Source organism: Quercus suber, unplaced genomic scaffold (genome assembly GCF_002906115.3).
Source record: "Quercus suber isolate HL8 unplaced genomic scaffold, Cork oak 2.0 scaffold_769, whole genome shotgun sequence".
NCBI lineage: Eukaryota > Viridiplantae > Streptophyta > Magnoliopsida > Fagales > Fagaceae > Quercus > Quercus suber.
Genome location: NW_027070205.1, coordinates 235,683 through 244,365, shown reverse-complemented (window position 1 = coordinate 244,365; position 8,683 = coordinate 235,683).

Sequence of the window (8,683 nt, the reverse complement as noted above, 5' to 3'; positions counted from 1 at the left end):
TTTAAGGTTTCCACCTGCTCGGTGATAAGAATTGAGTCGAGCCGAGTGTCAGATTTCTGTCCTTAGAATAAATTTTTAAGGTTTCCGCCTGCTCGGTGATAGGGATCGAACCGAGGGTCTGGTTTCTATCCTTAGAATAAATTTTTGAGGTTTCTGCCTGCTCAGTGATAGTGATCGAACCGAGGGTCAGGTTTCTGTCCTTAGAATAAATTTTTGAGGTTTCTGCCTGCTTGGTGATAGGCATCGAACCGAGGGTCAAGTTTCTATCCTTAGAATAAATTTTTAAAGTTTCTGCATGCTCAATGATAAGGATCGAACCGAGGGTCAGGTTTCTGTCCTTAAAATAAATTTTTAAGGTTTCCGTCTGCCCGGGAAGGTTTATGTCCTTAGAATAAATTTTTAAGGTTTCCACCTGCTCGGTGATAGGGATCGAACCTAGGGTCAGGTTTCTGTCCTTAGAATAAATTTTTAAGGTTTCCGCCTGATCGGTGATAGGGATTAAATCGAGGGTCAGGTTTCTATCCTTAGAATAAATTTTTAACTTTTCCACCTGCTCAATGATAGGGATCGAACCGAGGGTCATGAGTAGAACAATAAAAATCTGCATAAGCAAACATCATTACTCTTATAACAAAACACATACAAGATACCACATTGAATTTGCTGCTCGGCGAATTGCCGATCAGTGATAGTACTTCTTCAGATTATGGACGTTCCACGGTCGGGGTAACGGTCTCTCGTTTAAGTCTTCTAAGTAATAAGCCCCCATGCTGGCCACTGCAGTGACCCTGTAAGGCCCTTCCCATGTTTATGCCAATTTTCCGGCATTAGTATCTCACATATTCCCTACGACCTTTCTCAAGACCAAATCTCCCGTGCCAAACTCCCTTACTTTTACGTCTCGGCTGTGCCTCAGGGAAAGTTTTTGCTGATATTCTGCTAGCCTTATAGTCGTCGCTTCACGGCATTCTTCCAACATATCCAAGCATCCGACCATCATCTCGTCATTCTGGGCGGGATCGAATCCCATCACTCATGCACTGCATAGACTTACCTCGGTTGGTATCACAGCTTCAGCTCTGTAAGTGAGAGAAAACAGGATTTCCCCTATGGATCTCCTGGGGGTTGTCCGATACTCCCATAATACGTTGGGAAGCTCCTCGGCCCATTTTCCTTTTGTGCCCTCCAACCTTTTCTTCAGTCCATTCACGATTACTTTATTTACAGCTTCAGCCTGGCCTTTACTCTGGGGATACGCGGGAGTAGAATACCTGTTTTTGATGCCGAGGTCTCCGCAAAATTCATGGAAGTTCCAGCTGTCGAATTGCAGCCCATTGTTTGATATAAGAGAGTTTGACACCTCAAATCTTGTGACTATATTCTTCCATACGAACTTTTTCAAATTCGCGTCCCTGATATTGGCTAAAGCCTCCGCCTCCGCCCATTTGGTGAAATAGTCGACAGCCACAAAAATGAACCTTCGATTACCCGTTGCCCGGGGAAACAAACCGAGAATGTCTAGCCCCCACTGTGCAAAAGGCCAAGGATTGCTGATTGGGTTTAGATGGCCTGCCGGCTGGTGGATCAGGGGGGGTATGTTTTTGACACTGTTCACACTTGTGCACATACTCGGTGGCATCTTTTTGCATTTGAGGCCACCAAAAGCCTTGAGTCATTGCGCGGTGTGCCAACGACCGTCCTCCTACATAACTGCAGCACACTCCGTTATGAAGCTCATCCAAAAGTTCGCTCACTTTCATTGGGTGTAAGCACAAGAGGTACGGCCCCCAAAGGATCTCCAATACAACTTCCGATCTTCTGATAACTAATACCGAGGAGCAATTCTGCGGATCTTGCTGGCTTCCTTTTCGTCTAAAGGGACTCGGTCTTCTATCAGGAAGCTAATAATGAGGTCCATCCAGCATGGCCCAAGCGTTGAAACGGCTATGACATTGATCCCTACAGCTATCAGATCATGTGTTACCCTAATGCTGGGCTTTTGAACAAGCTCCACTTTAATTAGCCGGGGTATCTCCTCGGTTACTGTTAATGCCAACGTGGCGAGGGAGTCGGCGTGTCTATTTCGCGACTGTGCAACTTGGATCACTTTCACCGTTCTAAAGTTGCTTATAGCTTGCTTCACCTGCTCCAAGTATGCTTTCATCCGATGATCTCGAGCTTCAAAACTGCCCTACACTTAATTGACAACCAAACGTGAATCTGAATAGATTTCAACATCCTGGGCCCCCAAGCTCGAAACCATCCTTAGTCCGGCTAGTAAAGCTTCGTATTCTGCCTCATTGTTGGAGGCTTTGAAACCCAACCTATACGAATGCTCTAACCAGATTCCCTCCGCGGTGATAATGACAATCCCGGTGCCGACACCCATGGAGCTTAATGCCCTATCCACGAATACCTTCCAAGGGCACATTTGCACATGTAAAACTATCTCTCCGTTGTTCTTCGGCAAAAATTCGGCAACAAAATCTGCAAGGACTTGGCCCTTTACCGAATTTTGCGGTTTGTACCGTATGTCAAAAGAACTGAGCCTAGTCTCCCATTTTGCTCTTCGGCCTATGAAGTCTGATCTCTTCAATAATGACTGCAAGGGATACTCGATCAAGACGCAAACCGTATGAGCCTGAAAGTAAGGCGGCAGCTTTCTTGTAGCATGTATTAGGGCTAACACTAGTTTCTCCAGTGGTAAGTATCTTGTCTAGGAATCAACTAGAGTCTTGCTGATGTAATATACAAGTTGCTGGATCCCTTGGTCCCTTAGTAGCATGGCACTTACAGCATGTTCAGACACTGCCAGGTACATGAATAAATCCTCACCAGGTTCTGGTGCTAGCAGCATGGGCGCTTGCACCAGATAATCCTTTAAATCCTGAAAAGCTTTGTTACATTCTTCATTCCACTGAAATCCTGTCCACTTCTTCAAGAGTTGGTAGAATGATCGGCAGCGATCGGCGAATTTGGAGATGAACTGATTGAGGGCGGCTAGCATCCTGGTTAGCACCTGTACTTCTTTCGGATTGCTCAGTGGCTTCAGTCTCTTTACAGCCTCAATTTGGTCGGGGTTGACCTCTATTCCTCGGCTAGTGATCAGATACCCTAAGAATTTTCCTGCACCTACGCCAAACGCGCACTTCTCAGCATTAAGTTGTAAACTTGTATTGCCGAAGAACCTCAAATACTCCCTAAAGATCCTCCATATGTCGTGCTTCCTACTTGTTTTTCACCACCATGTCATCTATATATACTTCAACTGTACGTCCGATCTTGTCTCGGAACATCCTCGTCATCATTCGCTGGTACGTGGCCCCGGTGTTCTTTAATCCAAAAGGCATCATTGTGTAGTGGTAATTGGCCTCTGGCTGTCTTTTCTTGGTCTTCAGGAGCCAGTGCAATCTGGTGATACCTTTGAAAAGTGTCCAAAAAGCTCAAACTCGGATGTCCATACCTTTGGCACAGGGAATGGGTCCTTTGGGCATGCTCGGTTCAGATCCGTGAAGTCCACGCAAACCCTCCATTTGCCGTTCTTCTTCTTTACTACCACGGTATTTGCCAACCATTCCGATAAGAAGATTTCTCTTACTGCCCCAGCATCCTTTAACCTTTGGACTTCTGCTCTTACCGCCTCAGCATGCTCCCTGGCTGATCTCCTTGGCTTCTATTTTTTAGGAGGGAACGAGGGATCGACTCTAAGTCTATGGATGATAAACTTGGGATCCACCCTGGGTACCTCATATGGGCTCCATGCAAACACATCCACATTCTGAATCAGGAGTAACAACATTTCTACTCTATCTTGCTCGTCCATGCTTTTCCCCACATGGAACCACTTGTCAGCATCTAGAAGTATCCTCACTTTCATCATCTCCTCGACACATCCATTTCCCTTCTCCCCTTGGGGATTTTGTAATTGCTATAATAAGGCGCCCGATGGCGGGTCTTTCTGTTCGGCATGCTCCTTTTGTTCGACAGTCCCTTTTTTCCAGTTAGCTATGGCAACTAAACACTGTCTTGCCATCTGCTGGCTTCCCCTAAGCACAGCAATACCATGCTCGGTAGGGAACTTCACTTTTACATGCAAGGTGGACGGGACGACCCCCATTGCATGGATCCACGGTCTTCCAAGTATCGCTGTGTACAGGGAGAAAGAGGCCACTACTATAAATGTTTCCAACACCTCCTTACCTTCCATATTCACGGGTAGAGAGATTTGCCCCTCGGGGATCACAACCTTGCCATCGAACCCGACCAAGGGCATATTGTATTTTGAGAGATATCCACTCCTCAATCCGAGCCCCCTGAACAAGTCCGGATACATTACGTCGGTGCCACTTCCTTGGTCTATCATCACCCTTTTTACCAAGAAACCACCTATCCGAGCAGCAACTACCAACGCGTCGTCATGCGACTGGACCGTTCCTTCCAAATTGTTATCACTGAAAGCGATAGGTTCCCTGGTATGCTTCACTTTCTTTTCTAGTGGATGTGCATCCGAACTTCCTTCCACTAGGACTACAGTCATCACCCCTTTCTTCCTTGCTGCGGCCATACTCTTCGGGGGTACGTGGATGACCTCAATTATCCCGAGTGGGGGCGGTAGGGGTTACCCCTCTGCGGAGCGCCCTGTTTTGTTCTCTAGTCTCCCGTGCCAATCACAAATTCTTTTAGATACTTAGCTTTGACCAGCTGCTCGAGATTGTCTTTCAACACTCAACACTGCTCGATGGTATGACCCTTATCTTTATGATAAGTGTAGTACAAATTTTGATTCCTCCTAGAGGGGTCACCACCCATCCTGTTCAGCCACCTAAAATATGGCTCATGCTTAATCTTGTCTACGATTTTGTGTACTGGCTCCTTGAACGTCACATTTACCTCCCCTGTTGATGCTTGCAGCTCTTGAATCCTCAAAGTCTCTCGGTTTCTAAGCTGAAATCCACTCTGTCGAGGATGATTTGTCATTGGTGCCTTACCCTTGCTTTGTAGCTGGTCATCTTCTAGCCTTTTATACTCCTCAATGCACCTCATTAACTACCTCATATCCTCGGGAGGCTTCTTTGTCAATGATTCCCTCAGCCCAGAGTCCTCGAGCAATCCCATCCTAAAAGTGCTCACGGCAATCTTCTCGTTTCCTCCGCCGATCTCGTTGTAAAGCTCCTAGTATCGGCTAGCATAATTATGGAGGGTTTCCCCTGCCCTCATCTCCATAGACAGCAGTGCGTCTACCGGTTACGGGACCCGGCTGCATGTTACAAACCGGGTTCCGAACTCCTGTATCAGCTCTGCGAAATTATGGATGGAGCCCTTGCGCAACCCATTGAACCATCTTAAAGCTATGGGACCGAGGCTGGAGGGAAAGACCTTGCACATTAGAGCGTCATTGTGGGTATGTAGAGACATCATTTGAATATAGTGGCTAACGTGTTCCACCGGGTTCATTTTCCCATCATAAGAATTGAAAGGTGGGCGCGTAAATCTGTCCGGCATTGGTGCTTGCTCAATGTCTACTGTGAATAGGGACCAAGCTGCCCTACGCAGTGCACGGCTCATTGCATCCATGGCTGCATTATGAGGTCGTCTCTCTTTGGGAGAATCCAAGCCCCGATCTTCATACTCCTGCGAACGTAAGCGGTTTCATCTTCAGCGAGATTCCCTTGAATGGGAACGATCTCAGCGCCGATGGGACTCTCTCGAATGTGAACGCTCTTAGTGGTGGTGGGATCCTGACTGATTTGATCCCATTCCACGTCGTTCTTCCCCGGCGTTAGGCCTTCTCCCTTGGTTGTCTTGATCCATTCTGTGGCACCCGTTTCTTGCTTCTAATTCCAAATCTCTTACCAACCTGTGCAGCCGTTCAAGCTCCTCATCTCGCTCATCAAACTACCTATGCCCTGAAGCATTGGACACTATTCTCTATGTTTGATATGACCCTTCTCTAAGGCCGAACCGTTCTTCCTCTTACTCGTAAGCCCGATCTTCGTGCCTCTTCTGCCTCCGTTCTCGCCAGAAGGATCCCCGGGAAGATCCTACCGAGCCACTTTCACCGTCACTTCCAGAATGTCCCCCAGACATCTTCCCATGCACGAGCCTCAACGGAACCACTGCCTTGTAGGAGATTCCCACAGACGACGCCAATTATGCACCTGAAATGAGGCTGCAAGGTTGGGCCTCACTCAGATTCACAACTTATTTGTTTAATGGGTATGGATTTCCTACTATGGGTCGTTCTCGGCACAGAGACTCAATGAGATCACTTTTCTCTTCTCCCTCTGCTCTTAATCTATCTTTCCCCCTTTCTTAGTGAATTTTTCCAACCCCCTATCTTCCCCAAACTTCTCATATTTATAGTGCTAAGTTAGTGGAGAGGTTATGATCACCTTCTGGTTAGTGCAACGAGCGGTCCAGTATTATCGATCATAAGTAGGTGGTTAGGTGGGAGTGGGAAGCGGTGAGGATGGCCTTGGAACTTGGTTCCCACTTCCAGAGATACGCTCCGCAGCAGTGCATCAAATGTGCTATCGATCACACACTGGATGAGACGTTCGAACGCCGTCCATAACACTGATCGGTAAGGACTTGCCGAACAAAACAAGGTGGCAAAACTTAGGCTAGCGACTTGTGCAGATTCGGGTTGGACCCGCAGAGAGAGAAAGAGAGAACTGCCGATGCTACGATCGTCAATCGAGATGTTCGTCCAGAGAAGGATCGTCCGCAGCTGTTATTGACCCTGAAACACAACAAACTAGGAAAAGATGGGGTCACCGGTGTGGTGCCAGCCACAAAGCCTCTGATGACAAAGTTAGAAAAACTTAGAAAGAAGATAAACCTTAGACGCTTATTAAATTAATTAATTAACTTGGCTAATTAATTTGTTAATTCATTACAAGGGATCAATACATTCTTGGCCTATCAAGTGGTATCAAAGCAGGCACACTCTGATTAGAGTTAATCTTTACTGTGTAATTCATTGACCTCTATTTGTCATGGATAGAAGTCAGTCTATAATTATACCTTTTTTATTTGATGACACTAACTATGTTTACTGGAAAGTATGCATGAGAGCTTTCTTGCAGTATTTAGATGAGAAAGTGTGGCAAGCTGTGGAGATAGGATAGACCAAGCCTAAGAAAGTGCCGGCTAATTAGGATGATGTTAAGATCAAGGCGGCTAACTTCAACAGTAGGGCATTGAATGCTTTATTTAGTGTAGTCACGAATGAGGAGTTCAAGAAGATATCCTCTACTGAAACTGCAAAGGAAGCATGGACTATCCTCCAGACAACCTATGAAGGAACCAAGACTGTCAAGGATTCAAAACTTTGGAGGCTTACCACGAGCTTTGAAGAGATTAAGATAGAGGAAGATAAGTCATTTGATGAGTTTTATGCCAAACTCAAAGACATAGTGAACTCAACCTTCAATCTTGGGAAAACCATTCTCGAACCCAAGATTGTTAGAAAGATGCTCAAATCTCTACTCGAGAAATTTCATGCCAAGATCACCGCAATTGAGGAATCAAAGGATATTGACAAAATTCTTTTGACAAAGTTGGTTGGCAATCTGCAGACCTATGAGTTAGGTTTGTCTAGGATCGAGAAATCGAGTAAGAGCAAGAGCATGGCATTGAAGACCAAGAACAGTGATATAGATGTGTCTTTAGATGATGAAGATTCTAAAATAAAATCCTATATCACTCAGCAATTCAAAAATTTTATGAAGAATGACAATGCTAAAGGATTTGACAAAGATCGCAAGTAGTCTAGCTCATCTCAGTTCAAAAACCAGGACAAAGGAAAGAAGGATGCTAGGGATAACGATCAATACACTGTTCCCTCTGGACCAAAATGCTTTGGATGTTAAGGTTTCAAACACATGAAACAAGAGTGCCCTACATATCTCAAGACCATCAGGAAAAGCAAAGCTCTTGCTGCTACCTTGAGTGACACTGAGTCTAAAGATAATTTCGACAATGAGAATAATGGAATCCTCAATGCCTTCACTGCCACTATAAATCTTACTGAAGGGATTGTTGAAGATGTGGATGAAGAAGAGGAATTGGTGGAGTTTAAGTTTGAAATGATGGATGAGTAAGATAACATCCATACAGCCTATGCAAAGTTATACAAGGTCTCAGAAAAGCATGAGAAATTGTATAGGTTAGCCACCAAGAAGCTTAGTGATGTGGAGCTTGGACGGGAAGAAATCTCCATGAAGTTTGATGAAGCCAATCAGACTATTGGAGCACTGAGATTTGAGAATAATTTCTTAGCTGAAAAGACCAAGAAGCTTGAGGCAAAATTGTTCCAAGTCAGAGCCTAATTGGAAAAGACTTCAAGTGCAAACCTTTATGAGATGCTTAGTCTTTAGAAATCTGCTTCCGATCGAACCGATTTAGGATATGATTTCTCTTCTCCTAATATTGCTTCTATTAGTACTACTATTTTTGTTCCTTCTAGTAATAATGTTGAATCTGAAAACAATGATTTGCAAAATGTGTTAGTTAATGAGAACATAGATAAAGGTAAATCTATCTTAAGAGCACCCCCTGAGCAGGATAAAAAATATATCAAAAACCTTAGGGCTAAGAAGGGAAATACTCAAATGCCTAAACAGAAGAAGCAGCATCTCTGTCATCATTGTGAAGCAGCTAGACATACTCGACCTAATTG